The 15,508-nt window shown below is 38.2% G+C and overlaps 2 long non-coding RNA genes across 2 annotated transcripts; both read right to left on the reverse strand.

Annotated features, from left to right (window-relative positions):
* Positions 1 to 6,222: 6,222 nt before the first annotated feature.
* Positions 6,223 to 10,451, reverse strand: LOC141497423 (uncharacterized). The gene is made up of 3 exons (XR_012471331.1): positions 10,318 to 10,451; positions 9,626 to 9,763; positions 6,223 to 6,355 (listed from the first exon to the last, which is right to left on the reverse strand). It is a non-coding gene; the product is annotated as an uncharacterized LOC141497423 (long non-coding RNA).
* A 724-nt stretch (positions 10,452 to 11,175) lies between these two features.
* Positions 11,176 to 15,282, reverse strand: LOC141497412 (uncharacterized). Its single transcript, XR_012471326.1, has 5 exons — positions 15,149 to 15,282; positions 14,221 to 14,352; positions 12,706 to 12,843; positions 11,935 to 12,072; positions 11,176 to 11,236 (listed from the first exon to the last, which is right to left on the reverse strand). It is a non-coding gene; the product is annotated as an uncharacterized LOC141497412 (long non-coding RNA).
* Positions 15,283 to 15,508: the final 226 nt, after the last annotated feature.

Here is a 15,508-nt window from a genome sequence, read left to right on the forward strand (position 1 = left end):
CAATGGCAACAGTGGAAAAATATGGAAGTAGCTTTTTTGATGGACTTATCATAAAGAATGTGATCCATCCATGACAGAGCTGGTGGTATTGGACCCAGACTGAGGCCCTTTATTTTAAATTTAAATTTTTTCTCTTTCCTTTACTTTATTGCAGGGAGGGGGTATTATATTTTCTCTTAAACAAGTACATTTTAGTAATGTATAGAAAAACATTTGTAGAAAAAAAATTTTCTTTTTGGTTACAAGTCATTCCCAAATTGATAAATGGTCAAAGGATATGAATAGACAGTTTTCAAATGAAGAAATTAAAGCTCTCTCTATATAAATATAAAATATTAGAGAAATGCAAATTAAAACAACTATGAACTATCACTTCACACCTATCAGATTAGTGAAGATATGAAAGGGAAAATGATCAGTGTTGGAGAGGTTGTGGGAGGATTGGGACATTAATGCATTACTAGTGGAGTTGTGAACTGATCCAAAAATTCTGGAGAGCAACAAGAATGTTCATTCCCTTTGACCCAGCAATTCCAATTTTAGGCTTATATCCAGAAGATATCATAAAGAATAGGAAGTCCCACATGTTCCAAAATATTCATAACAGTTCTTTTTGTAGTGGCATGGAATTGGAAAATGAGGGGATGCCCATCATTAGAGAATGGCTAAATAAGTTATGGTACATTCATTATTATTCTATAAGAAACTAAATGGTTAGACTCTAGAGAAGCATGGAATGAATTACAGGATCTGATGCTGAGTGAAGGGAGTAGAACCAAGTATATTGTTAACATTGTGAGATGTTCAGCTTTTATGGAAGCAGCTCCTAGATCTCTGAAGTGCTGAGAGGAGCTGCTTCCATAAAAGCTGAACATCTCACAATGTTAACAATATAGAAAAACAAAACAAAAAACTCCTTCAGAATCTGATGAACAATTTATGACAATTATTTCTTAATTCCTCATACCAAAAATGACTAATCTGCAAACATGTTTATCAAAAATATATTTATAAAATGCTAACCTGACTGTTTGCAGCTGAGAGGAAGGGTGTGGGAAGGGAGGGTGGAAGGAAATTTTGTGCATTTGGATGAAAAATTAAAAACAACCACAGAAAACCTCTTTACCTAATCAAAAAACAAAAACAAAAACGAATGTTAAAAAAAATGCATGTTGGCTTTGGTAGGACGATGAGCAAGGTTGGATGATGACAAAGACCATTTAATGATAGTCTTGTCATACAATTTTAGTTGTTTGTCACTAACTGAAGAATTATAGCTCTGTGACAAAGGATAGGTGTCTAGATTACTGTCAAGATCTGTGTCCTTTTAATGTGTCCCTCCTTTTAATGTTCTTTCTGCTCACCTCTTCTGAGGCAGTAATGCTCCTTGTGGTAGCAGAACTGACTCTTCTTATGGTTGAATCCTGTTTTGATGGACAAGGTTGCTTCCTATCTCTGTGAATCTGACTGTCATCCTCAGGCTCAGGCCATCTGTCTTTTACCCAGTTAACCAAGAATTGTTCACTCCTCCTACCACCCTGAACTACAGGTTCTACAATTTATCCTGTGATGACTTGTTCTGCTATCACCAATCTTGTTGCCCTCTTCTACCAACTCTTACAATGAAAATAAGTGGGAGTGAGTTTGTCTGGAAACAGACTCGTTTATTTGATTTTTGCAAATTTGATTTTTGCAAATTTCCTTTCTCACAGAGTAGGATTGAAAGTAGCCCACATCTCCTGCCCTTCACTTCACACCATTTCTCCTTTGGTTTTCAATTCTAAAAATAATCAAGAACCAAAGTCAGTTGACAAACAAAAAGTTGGAAAAAGACTTGCTAAGTTTCAGGTGATTTTGTATGTTTTATATTTGTATATTTGATAATACTCTTTCCCCATAGTTGTTAAAATTTCTTAACTTAAAATTTTTGACATTTTCCCCCTCTCTTAGTGACATGAAAATAAACTTTGACTTTGGTAGGAGGATGAGCAAGGTTAGATGGTAAGTGAGACTGGTCACAGTATTTTGTTGTAACCCATTGACCATGGAATGACAACTGTGACAAAGGATGAGTGTCTGGATTACAGATAGACTTGTCTACTAGAACTGTTCCCTTTGCCCATTATTTTTATGCTCTTTCTGGTCACCTCTTCTGCCTGGGCAATGGACCTCTTCTCAGCAGAACTGAGTCTTCTTGTAGGTGTGTCCTGTTTCAGTGGATAAGATGGCTTCCTCTCCCTGAGAATCTGGCTGTCATCCTCAGGCTCAGGCCATCTGTCTTTTTCCTATTCATCATAGGAAAAACAAAGGTTCATTAGGAATTACTTTTCACCTTCAATGCTTTCTGCCAATACTGTGACCCATAATCCCAAGACATCTTATGATGTTGTGGTCTGTTCTCATCAATCTTGTTGCCCTTTTCTACCAAAAAGGAAATCAGAGTGGGAATAGGTTTGCTAGAAACAAACTATTTCCTTAATATTTTCAAATTTCCCTACTCACAGAGCAATGTCAAAGTAGGTAGCTCTCTCCTTCTACTGTCCTCTACAAGCTATTTCTCTTTTCCTTTCAAATCTAAAATAACCACTAACCTTACCCAATTGCCTACCTCAAGTAGGAAGTAGGAAAAAGAGGTACAAAGGTCCAGGTAGTTTGGCCCTCCTCTTTTATAACTGTTAAAACTATGAACCTTCTTTCCTTAGTAACAGGAAAAGCAAGGTTTGGTGATGACAAGGAACATTAGGAGTGAACTTGTTCATAGGATTTTAGGTGACTGAGGAATGATAGCTCTGTGACAAAGTGAATGTATTACAGAAAGACTGTCTAGAGTTGATCCCTTTCCCAACCATTTTGATCTTTCTTTTCACCTCTTCTGCTTGTGGAATGATCTCAGCAGAACTGAACTTTCTTGTAGGTGATTCCTGTTTCAATGGATAAGACTCTTTCTTATCCCTGAGAATTTGGAAGCCATCCTAATTCATCATTGAAGAACAAAAGTTCAGTCATCAAGAATTACTTTCTTAAATTCTTACTCCCAATACCCTGACCCACAGTTTATCCTATGATTTCTTGGTCTGCTCTCATTAATCTTTTTTTACATGTATAAATTTATATAATTGATTTTGATTGTTTTTCTTTCATTGTTTTTCTTTCAATTAAAAAAAGAGGTGGAAAGATGCTACATATGTGAAGCTATTTTTACTTTTTAGGAAGCAATTGGTAAAAGTTTTTAGTCTTTTTTGTTTTTCAGCTTCCTTTTATTTTATATTGTAGTAAACATAAACTCCCCCCCCCCCAGAAGATAAGAAATCTCAAGAATAGGGAGAGAAGAAAAAAAATGTACTTCAGTCTATGTTTAGATTACAATGGCTCTGTCTTTGGGGTGAGTTGTCTTTTTTATCATAAGTCCACCAGAGAAGTTGCTTCAATATTTTTCCCATAGTTGCTGTTACTAGCTGTATTTCCCTCCACTCTCATTTATTCTATTCTCTCTTTCCTTTCATCCTGTCCCTGTCCAAAAGTGTGTTGCATCTGAGTACCCTCTCCCACAATCTTCCCTCTCTTCTATCACCTATTCCCCCTTACGGTAAGAAAAGATTTCTATACCCTATTAAGTGTGTATGTTATTTCCTCTCTGAGATAGTACTGATGAGAATGAAGGCTCACTGGGCTCTCTCATTCCCCCTCACCTTCCCCTGTTCCACTCTATTTCTTGACTCTTATGTGAAATATCTTAGCTCCTTCTTCCTTTCCTTTCTCTTCCTACCAGTACTTCCCTTTATCACCCATTGACTCCATCTTTTTATTATATTCTACTCCTTCCTGTGCCCTTTCTATATATGATCCTTCTAACAGTTCCTATGAGTTATCAGTATCTTCTTCCCATGCAGGAATACAAACAACTCAATGTCCTTAAGTTTCTCATAGTGCTTCTTGTCCACTCCCTCTATGGTTCACCAGAGTCCTGTACTTGAAGATCAAACTTTCTGTTCAGCTCTAGTTGTTTCAGTAGAAAGTCCCATTTCATTGAAAGTCCATCTTTTCCGCTGATGCTGTCTGAATATAGACTGAAGGAGGCTGGGTAGTTGATTCTTGGTTGTAAACTAAGATCTTTTGTCTTCTGGAATATCATTTTCCAAACCCTACAAGCCCTTAATGTAGATGCTGCCAGATCCTATGTAATCCTGACTATAGAGCCATGGTAGTTGAATTGTTTGTTTCTGGCAGCTTTTAGTATTTTCTCTTTGAAATTGGGAGTTTTGGAATTTGGCTATAATATTCCTGAAAGAGATGACCGATGAATTCTGCTGTATTATTTCTTGAAAAATGAAATCTAGGCTCTTTTCCTGGTCATGACTTTCAGGTAGCCCAATAACTTTTAAATTTTTTCTCCTGGGGGTGGCTAGGTGGTGTAGTGGATAAAGCACTGGCCTTGGAGTCAGGAGTACCTGGGTTCAAATCTGGTCTCAGACACTTAATAATTACCTAGCTGTGTGGCCTTGGGCAAGCCACTTAACCCCATTTGCCTTGCAAAAAAAAAAACCTAAAAAAAATTATTTCTCCTGGATTAGTTTTTGAGGTTGGTTGTTTTTCCAATGGGATATTTCATATTTTTTTTTCTAATTTTTGGCTTTTTTTTGAAGAGTTTTCTTTCTTCCTGATTTCTCTCAAAGTCATCAGCTTCCTTTAGCTCAGAGAGCTTTTTTAATCTCTTTTTCCAGCTGATCAATTTTGTTTTTTAACATATAATTTTCTTCAGTATTTCTTTCACTAAGCTGTTGATTTGGTTTTCATGACTTATCTGCATTCCTCTCATTTCTCCTCCCAATTTTTCCTCCACCTCCCTTAATTGCTTTTCAAAGTCTTTTTTGAGTTCACCCATAGTCTGAGCCTATTTTCTGTATCTCTTGGAGGTTTTGGATACAGAAACTTAGATTCTGTCATCATCTTTATGTGTTTTGATCTAACATGGGACCAAAGTACTTTTCTATGATCAGATTCTTTTTTTTTCCTTTTGTTTGCTCTAGTCAATTTACAGCACTTCCAAGGTTTTGGGATTTTTTTTGGGGGGACACCCCACTGGGACCTTTATTCCTCCAAGGTCTTATGCTCTCCTGCCTGTGTTTTGATATGCAGATGACCACAGGCACTTCCCTCTGCCCTGGAGCTGTGAGGAGGATCCCTGCTTGGCTATCTTAGTATGGAAGGCCAAACTGCAACCTGGATCTGAGTGTGGGCAAACAGCAGAGTCCTGCCCAGGGAAAGAAGAGATATTTCTGCAGTCTCCCCTGACCCCCTTACCATCTGTGGGCTGTGCTCTGGAGGTGCAGGTTCTCACCACAGGGCTGCTCTGAGGCTGGTGCTCCTTACTCCATACTAATTCCGGTGCAATGTTCTCTCACCATCCCTTCAGGCTGTTCTTGGTGATCCCTGGGCTGTGCTGAGCTGTGCAGTGCTGAACACACCTTTCCCACGGAACTTCTAAGTTATCTTGGACTAGGAAAATGTATCACTCAGTCTTTCTGTGGGTTCTTCCCAGAGTCATAATTTGATAGCTTTTGGAGTTTTTGGGGAAAGAAGTTTCTGGGAAATGCTGCCTTCATACTGCTATTTTGGTTTTGCCCCTGCTCTCATTAATTTTGTTGACCTCCATACCAACTTCATACAAACTCTTGCAAATAAGAGTGGGATTGGCTTGTCTGGAAATAAACTGTGTTTACTTGATTTTTACCTATTTCCTTATTCTCAGATGAAGAGTGAAAGTAGGCAACCCTTTCTTGCCCTCCACTCCAATATATTTCTTCTTCACTTTTCAATTCTGAAAGAACCAGTAACTAATCCTGTTACCAACTTCAAACAGCAAGTGGGAAAAACAGGTGCAAATGTTTAGGTTATTTCACCTTCCTCTTTTAGAGCTGTATATCATGCAATATGCTCTGTAACTCTTAAAAATATTATTTTTTCCTTAGTGAGTGACATGAAAATATACATTGGCTTTGTTAGAGCCAAAGGATGAGTAAGTTTGGATGATGCCAGTGAAGACTAGGAATGAGCTTGGTCATAGGATTTTAGGTGTTAGTTACTAACAGAAGAATGACATACTGTGTCACAAAGAATAAATATATCTATATAAATATATCTATAAATAAATCTGTCATACAGAAGAGCTGTCCAGACTATCTCCTTTCTCTATCACTTTGATATTCTTACTGCTCACCTTTTCTGCTGGCACAATGGTCCTCTTCTCAGCAGAACCAAGTCTTCTTGTAGGTGAGATCTTTCTCAATGGATAAGATTGCTTACTATCCCTGAGAATCTGGCTGTCATCCTCAGGCTCAGGCCTTCTTTCTTTTTCCTATTCATCATCATTAAAGAACAAAGCCCCATACAGAAGAAATTACTTTCTAACTTTAAATGTCACTCTCAACCCAACTCACAAACCCATTCTTTATCCTATGTTGTCTTGGTCCCCTCTTCTACCAATTCTTGGAAAACAAATCAGAGATAGACAAACCCATTCTCACTCCTTTCTCCAGAAAAAGTATTTATAAGAATTATAAGAATTTTGTAATTCTTTTAATTCTTCATCATGAAACCACATTTATCACATTGTACATTAAGCATATCTTTAGCAGACCATAACTAGCCTAATTATAGCCCAATCATTTTTTTTAGGTTTTTGAAAGGCAATGGGGTTAAGGGTCTTACCTAAGATCACATAGCTAGGTAATTATTAAGTGTCTGAGCCTGGATTTGAACTCCACGGCCAGTGCTCTATCCACTGTGCCATCTAGCTGCCCCCAATCATTTTCTTTTTATTATATTTTATCTACCCTCTTTCCCTTTTTTCTTCCCCTTCTAATATGGTATGTATTTTGTACATATTTAACCATATAAAACATTTCCATATTAGTCCTTTTGTAAAAGAAGATTTGAATTAAAAAGAATTGAAGAGAGTGAAAATAGCCTACTTCAGTCTATATTCAGACAGCATCATTTCTTTTCCTGGATGCTAATCACACATTCCTTCTGAGTCTTGGATCATTGTAAATTGCTTAGAGTAGCTAACTCATTCACAGTTCTTCATCAAACAATATTGCTGTGTGCAATATTCTCTTGCTTCTACTTATTCCACTTTGAATCAATTTATTTAAATCTTTCCAAGCTTTTCTGATATAATCTTGCTTGTCACTTCTTAGGACTTTTATCACTTTTATATAATGCAGTCTTTTAATCCATTACCCAATTGATAGGCATCCCCTTGATTTCCAATTCTTAGCCATTATAAAAAAGACTTGGTACAAACATTCTTCTACAAATATGTCCTTTTGGACTTCCAGGGTGGAGACAAGATGGAAGTGTGAAGCTAACATGCTCCTGGAGTTTTTTGCTACTAAAGCTAAATGAAATCTCCGTGAAGAGATTAAAGTTACATATCCCACCAAGAAAAAGAGAAGATAAAAGAAGTTTTCAACAGTAGACATCATGGAAGATCTTTTCTTGAAGGTCTGTCTCTTTAGGAGAAAAGGGGAAGTAAAGCCCAGGTAGGTGGGATAGTGGGAAAATCAGTGGGAGGCTTTAAGTCCCAGTGCAGTACAGGTCCCAACAGCTTGAAAACAGCATAGGTCCTGGCAGCTAAGTAGCAAGCCAGTAAGGAGGGTCCCAACCTCATAACACTGGGGTAAAAGACAGGACTGAGTTGTGAACAAACCACTGCATAAACCAAACCTAGACATAAAGGAGTAAATAAACCTCTGCAAAGACAAGGCCTGGACTGCATAGATAATATCTTGGCCAACAATAAGTCAGGGATCAGACCCCAGTCCCAGCATAAAAAGCTTGGATCTACATCCCTTATCCAGGAACAGAACTCAAACAATAAAGATGAGAAAAAAAGCTAAGAAAGTGTACATTATATAAAGGTACTTTGCAGATAAAGATATATAACAATGACATGTTGGATAAAGAAATCAGTAAAAAATTACAGGGAAAGTCTCAAAAGAGTCTGTCATCAAAAAGTTTATAGAAGAGCTTTAAAAAAGAATTTAAAAACCAAAAAAGAGAGGAAAAAGAAAAATATTAAAAAAATCAGTCATGCAGGAAAATTATGAAAAATTGACCAAAGCAATCTACTCCTTTAAAAATAACCGACTAGAAAAAATATAACTCTTCAAAAATATAATTGACCAACTGGAAAAGGAAACACATGAGATTAGAAGATTTGAAAAACCTGAAGAAACTGTAGAATACCTTTTAGGAAAAACAAATGACTTGTAAATTAGATCCAGGAGAGATAATTATGAATCATTGGACTACTAGAGAGCTTAGATCCAAAAAAGAACCTGGAAAACATTTTGTAGGAAATTCTCAAGGAAAATTGTCCAATCCAAATTGTCGTCACAGAACTTTTCCAGAAAGAGAACCCAGGATAAAAACTCCAAGGGCTGTTATAGCCAAATTCCAGAATTCTCAAAAAAAGGAGAAAATACCGAAAACAGGAAAAAAAAAGAAACAATTTAAATACAAAGGAAACATCAGCCTTAACACTGAAGGACTGGAAGACCTGTTGCAACTGAGAATTTACTACCCTGCAAAATTCAGCATATACTGTCAAGAGAAAAGATGACGGTCCAATGAAATAGAGGACTTCCAAAAACTGAACAGAGAATTCATTCACTATAACTTAAGAGATGCATAAAAAGGTCAATGAAAAGGGGGAGGAAAGAACAAAACAAAAAAAAAAACCCAAAATGTTAGTCAAGACCATTGGATTTAGAAGATTTGGGTGTGGTTGAGTCTTTTCCTTCCACTGAAGAGACAAAAAACCCTGATGAAAAGCAAGGGTATTTACTCTAAATTTAAGTGTCTCAATTTCTTTTGACCTACTTCAGTTTTGCTGTGATGAGGGCATTATAAGCTGGGCAGTCCTGTGTCATTGTTTCTCATACCTTACAGCCAATTGTAAAGTTTTTAGGAGAGACCTTCAGAGTACTCAGAGTACTTTGTTAATTAAATGAGGGTTGGACTCAATCCATACTTTACATAACAAAGGGATTAAGGACCCCAGGTGGGGAATTAAAAGGGGTAGTGTGGGAGACAGTATGCTTGGAGGAGGAGTACAAATGGATTGTATGTCCTTGGAGGGTACTTGAAAAGGAGGTAAGGTAAAAAATGACTATAATTTGAAGTAATTTAAGACTCTTGAAGAAGTATACTTTTTTTTTTTTTAGGCTTTTGCAAGGCAGTGGGGCTTGCCCAAGGCCACACAGCTAGGTAATTATTATGTGTCTGAGGCGGAATTTGAACTCAGGTACTCCTGACTCCAGGGCTGGTGCTCCATCCACTGAGCCACCTAGCTGCCCCCTGATCTGTATATTTTTCAATACTCAATCTAATGGTTAAAACTATTGACCTTTTTTTCTTAGTGAGGGAAGGAAAATAAACTTTGGCCTTGGTAGGAGGATGAGCCAGTTTTGATGATGAGATTGAGAGAAAGCTTGGTCATACAATTTTAGGTATTAACCACTGACTAAAGAATGATAGTTCTGTGATATAGGTATCTAGATTACAGAAGGACAGTTCAGAGCTCAGCCCTTTCCCACTATTTTGATGGTTTTCTGTTTACCTCTTCTGTTTGTGGAATGGTCCTCTTCTCAGTAGAACTGAGTCCTCTCATAGGTGATTTCTTTCTCAATGGATGAGATGGCTTCCTATCCCTGGGAATCTGACTGCCATCCTCAGGTTCAGGCCATCTTTCTTTATCCTACTCATCATTGAAGAAGAAAGGTCCAGACAATAGGAATAACTTTCTAACTTCAAAGCTCACTCCCAACTCTGTAACCCACAATCCCACACTTTATCCTGTGATGATTTGTTCTGCTCTCACCAATCTTGTTGTCTTCTTCTACCAACTTAGACTACCCTTTACTCCAACCCATTTCTCCTTTGCTCTTCAACTCTAAAATAACCAGGAACCTAACCCAATTTCCACCCTCAAATAGAAAATGGAAAAGGAGGTGAAAAGGTGATATGGCCCTCCTATTTTGAATTATATATTTTACAAAACCCTCAACTGTTAGAACTGTTGACCTTTTTTTCCTTATTGAGTGACAGGAAAATAAACTTTGGTTTTAGTAAAAGGATAACCAATTTTGATGATGAGCAGGAAGGTTAGGAGAGAGCTTGGTCAGACATTTTTAGTAGTTAACCACTGACTGAAGAATGACAGTTCTGTGGCAAAGGATCAGTGTCTAGATTACAGAAGGACTGTCCAAAGCTGTCCCTTTTCCCCACTATTTTGGTGTTTTTTCTGCTCACCTCTTCAGCCTGTGCAATGGTCCTCTTCTCAGCTGAACTGAGTTTTCTTGTAGGTGAGTCCTTTCTCAAAGGATAAGATGACTTCCTATCCGTAAGAATCTGGCTGCCATCCCCAGGTTCAGGCAATCTCTCTTTTTCCTTCTCATTATTGAAGAACAAAGACCCAGACAACAGGAATTAATGCTCACTCTCAACACCCTAACCCACTTTATTCTATGGTCTACTCTCATCAATCTTGTTGCCTTGTTGCCTTCTTCTACCAACCCTTTTTTTTTTTTAGTTTTGCAAGGCAATGGGGTTAAGTGGCTTGTGCAAGGCCACACAGCTAGGTAATTATTAAGTGTCTGAGGACAGATTTGAACTCAGGTACTCCTGACTCCAGGACTGGTGCTCCATCCACTGTGCCACCTAGCTGCCCCCTACCAACTCTTGCTGAGCAAATCAGAGTGGAAATGAGTTTGTCTGGAAATAGACTGGTAACTCACTTCTCCTTTGCTTTTCAACTCTAAAATAACTAAGAACCTAACCCATTTGCCAAGCTCAAATAGGAAGTCAGGAAAAGTGCCAAGGGTTCATGTAATTTAGTATATGTTACAATACTCCCCCCAACTGTTAAAAACTGTTGACCCTTTTTCCTTAGTGAATGACAGGAAAATAAACTTTGACTTTGATAGGAAGATGAGTCAAGTTTGGATGGATAATGAGCAGGAAGACTAGTAGTGAGTTTGGTCCTAGAATTTTGAGTATTAGCCTCTGACTGAGGAATGACAACTCTGTGTCAAAGGATGAGTGATTAGATTAGAGAAAGTTTGTCTGGAGTTGTCCCCTTCCCCATTCTTTTGGTGTTCTTTCTGCTCACCTCTTCTGCCTGAGAAATGCTGCTTGTCTCAGCAGAACTGAATCTTCTTGTAGGTGTGTCCTGTTTCAATGGATAAGATTGGTTTCTATATACCTGAGAATCTGGCTGGTATCCTCAGACTCAGCCCTTCTGCCTTTTTCCTACTCTTCATTGAAGAACAAAGGTTCAAGAACCAAGAATTACTTTCAAACTTCATTGCTCATTCCAAACACCTTAACCCACAGTTCCACATTTTACCCTATGATGTCTTGATCTGCTCTCATTGTCCCCTTCTACCAATTCTTGCAAAGCAAATCAGATTGGGAATGGATTTTGTCTGGATATAGACTATATTTAATTTTTACATATTTCCATATAGACTGTATTTAATTTTTACATATTTCCTTTATCAAAGGAGGACTAGTGAAAGGAGGTAGCCTGCCTCCTCTCCTCCATTCCAGCCCATTTCTCCTTTCCTTTTCAATTCTAAAATAACCAAGAACCTAACCAAATTTCTGACTTCAAACAGGAAGTGAGAAGAAGTGCAAAAGCTTCAGGAGATATGGTCTTCATATATTAGAGCTGTGTATTTTTCAATTCTCTTCCCTAACTGTTAAAACTATTGACCTTTTTACTAAACTTTGGCTTTGGCAGGAGGAAGAGCAAGTTTGGATGATGAGCAGGAAGACTAGGAAGTGAGCTTGGTCATAGGATTTTAGGTGTTAGGACTATCCAGAGTAGTGTCCTTTCCCCATCATTTTTTTGTTCTTTTTGCTCACCTCTTCTGTCTGAGCAATGCTGCTTGTCTCAGAAGAACTGGGTCTTCTTGAAGGTGAAACCCATCTCAGTGGATTAGAAGGCTTCCTGTCCCTGAGAATCTGGCTATCATCCTCTGGCTCAGGATATCTGTCTTTTCCCTACTCATTATTGATGAACAAAGGGTCAGAGAAGAGGAATTACTTTCTACCTTCAATTTCACTCCCAATACCCTCACCCACAGTCCCATATTTTGTCTATCTCTTGGTCAACTTTCATCAATCTCATTGCCCTCTGCATTCTACCAACTCTGGCAAAGAAAATTAGCGTGGGTTTTGGTTTATCTGGAAATACTGTTTTTACAAATTTCCTTATTCACAGAGGAGTGGTAAATATAGATAGTCTATCTCCTGCCTTCCACTCCAACTCATTTCTCCTTTGCTTTTAAATTCTAAAATAGCTAAGAAATTAATCTATTAGCAAAATGTGGTGCTGAGATTCAGGTGATCTGCCCCTTCTGTTTCATAGTAGTATTTTTTTTTAATGCTTTCCCTACTTATTAAAGTATTGAGCTTTTTCCTTAGTGAATGTGACAAGAAAATGAAACCTGGCTTTAGGTTGGAGCATAAGCAAAGTCTGATGATGGCCAGGGTACCTATGAGCTAGATTGGTCCTAGGATTTTAGGTGTTAGCCATTGACTGAGTATTGACAACTATGCAACACTAGATGAGTGTCTAGATTTCAGATCAGAACTGTCTCCTTTCCCCCTCCATTTGGTGTTCTTTCTGCTCACCTCTTCAGCCTGGGCAATGGTCCTCTTCTCAGCAGAACTGAGTTTTCTTGTAGGTGAGCACTTTCTCAGTGGATAAGATTGCTTCCTTTCCCTGAGAATCTGACTGCCACCACCTGTTTCAGGCCATCTGTCTTTTTCCTTTTGATCATTGAAGAACAAAGATCCAGATAATAGGAATTACTTTCTATTTTCAATGCAGACTCTCTATACCCTATCCTACAGTCCCATATTTTGTCATGTGATGTCTTGGTCTGCTCTCTTTATTCACTTTGCTCTCTTCTAACAACTCTTCCAAAGACTATTGGGGTCAAGAGTTGGTTTGACTGCAAAAGAGACTGTTTTTTATTTTATTTTATTTTATTTTTTCCTTTCCTCACAGAGGAGTAGGTAGCCCACTTTATTTCCTCCAATGCCACCCATTTCATCTTTGCTTTTCAACTCTAAAACAACCAAGAAACTAACCCAGTTGCCAACCTCAAGTAAGAAGTGGGAAAGGGTGATGCATTGATCAAATGATTTGTTGCTCCTATTTTAGGGCTGTATTTTTCATAACACTCTCCTTTTTCTTCAGTGAGTGTGACAGGAAAATGAAACCTTGCTTTGATAGGAGGATAAGAAAGATTGGATTATGGCTAGAAATCATATAAGTGAGCTGGGTGATAGGAACTCTAGGTGTTAGCCACTGACTGAGTATTGATAAGTGTGCAACAAGGGATGGCTGTCTAGATTACACAAGTACTTTCCCCTTTCACAAAATTTTGGTGTTCTTTCTGTTCACCTCTTCTGCCTCAGCCAAATTGATTCTTCTTTTAACTGAGTTCCATTTTAGTGGATAAGATTCTGTCTCATCCTGGATACTTCTTTTTCCTACTCATAGATGAAGAAATAAAGCCTCACATTCCACAAATTACTTTCTGTCTTCAATGCTCACTCCCAATACTCTAACCCTCATTCACATACTTTATCCTATGATGTCTGATCTACTTTCACCGATTTCTTTGCCCTTTTCTACCAACTCTTGCAAAGAAAATCAGAGTGGAGTGGGATTAACTGGACACAGTCTCTTTTTCCTTTCTTCCAAATTCCCTTACCCTCATGAGGAGGAAGGAAAGGAGGTAGTCCACCTCCTGTCCTCATTCCAACACATTTCTCCTCTGCTTTTCAATGCTAAAACAACTAAGCAGCTAACTGAGAAACTAACTTCAAATAGGAAATTCAGAAAATGGTGCAAATGTTTGGGTGATTTGTGGTTTCTATTTGAGGACTGTACCTTTTCAAAAAACCTTTCCTTGTTAGTTGAAAACTATTGAGGTTTCAACTTAGTAAGTGCAACATGAAAATGAAACCTTTGATAAGATGATAAGCAAGGAAATCTAGGAGTAACTTAGATCATAGGATTTTAGATATTAGCCACTGACTGAATAATGACAGCTCTGTTACAAAGTATGTATTACAGAAGTCTTGTCCAGAGCTATCCCCTTTCCCCACCATTTTCATATTCCTGGGTCTGCTCACCTTTTCTTCCTGGGTAACGGACTGCTTCTCAGTAGAAATGAATCTTCTTGTAGGTGTGTCCTGTTTCATTGGATAAGATTTATCCCTGAGAATCTGGTTGGCATCCTCTGGCTCTAGCCCTCTGTCTTTTTCCTATTCATCATTGAATTACAAACAGAGAACCAATCAACAGTAATTACTTTCTACTTTCAATGCTGTACCTCATTGCCATTGAGACACATTCCTTCACTTCATCCTGTGATTTCATAGTTTGTTCTCATCAACTTCTGTGCCCTCTTCTACAATTCTTGCAGAGAAAATCAAAGTGGGAGTTGGTTTGGCTGGAAAGGAGACTATATTCACTTTCCTTTTCCAGGAGGACTGAATGTTGATAGCCCACCTCCTCCCTTTTACTCTCAACTATTTCCCCATTTCTTTTTTTCTTTTTCTTTTTTTTCTTTTTTAGGTTTTGCAAGGCAATGGGGTTAAGTGGCTTGCCCAAGGCCACACAGCTAGGTCATTATTAAGTGTCTGAGGTCAGATTTGAGCTCAGGTCTTCCTGACTCCAGGGCAGGTGCTCTATCCACTGGGCCACCTAGCTGCCCCACCCCCATTTTTTTTCCAATGATAAAATGACCAAGAAACTAACCCAGTTATCACTCTCAACGGCCCACCTCTTTTGTGATTGCATATACTTAACACTCTTCCTATATGTTGAAACTATTGACCTTTTTCCTCAGTGAAAGTGTCATGAAAATGAAACTTGACTTTGATTGGAGTACAAGGAATACTAGGAGTGAGCTTGGTCATAGGATTTTAGTTGTCCTGACAATAATGACAAATCTGTGACAAATCATGTTTGTTTAGATTACAGAAGTTTTAGATTACAGAAGCACTGACCAAAGATATCCCCTTACCCCACCATTTTGATGTTTTTCAGTCTGCTTACCTCTTCAGGCTGTGCAATGGACCTCTTCTCAGCAGAACTGTGTCTTCTTGTAGCTGAGTCCCGTCTCAGTGGATAAGATTGCTTCCTATCCTTGAGAATTTGGTTGTCATCCTCCAGCTCTGGCCCTCTCTCTTTTTCCTATTTATCATAGAAAAACAAAGGCCTAGTCATTGGGAATTACTTTCTGCCTTCAGTGCTGACCCCCCAATGTGATGTCTTTGCCTGTTTTCATCAACCTCCTTGCCTTCTTTTACCAATTCATGCAAAGGAAGGCTGAGTAGAAATGGGTTTGTCTGGAAAACAATTTTTTCTTTTTCCAGATTTTATTACTCACAGAGTTCCATTTCTTCCTTGCTTTTC

Source organism: Macrotis lagotis, chromosome 1 (genome assembly GCF_037893015.1).
Source record: "Macrotis lagotis isolate mMagLag1 chromosome 1, bilby.v1.9.chrom.fasta, whole genome shotgun sequence".
In the NCBI taxonomy this organism is placed as follows: Eukaryota; Metazoa; Chordata; class Mammalia; order Peramelemorphia; family Peramelidae; genus Macrotis; species Macrotis lagotis.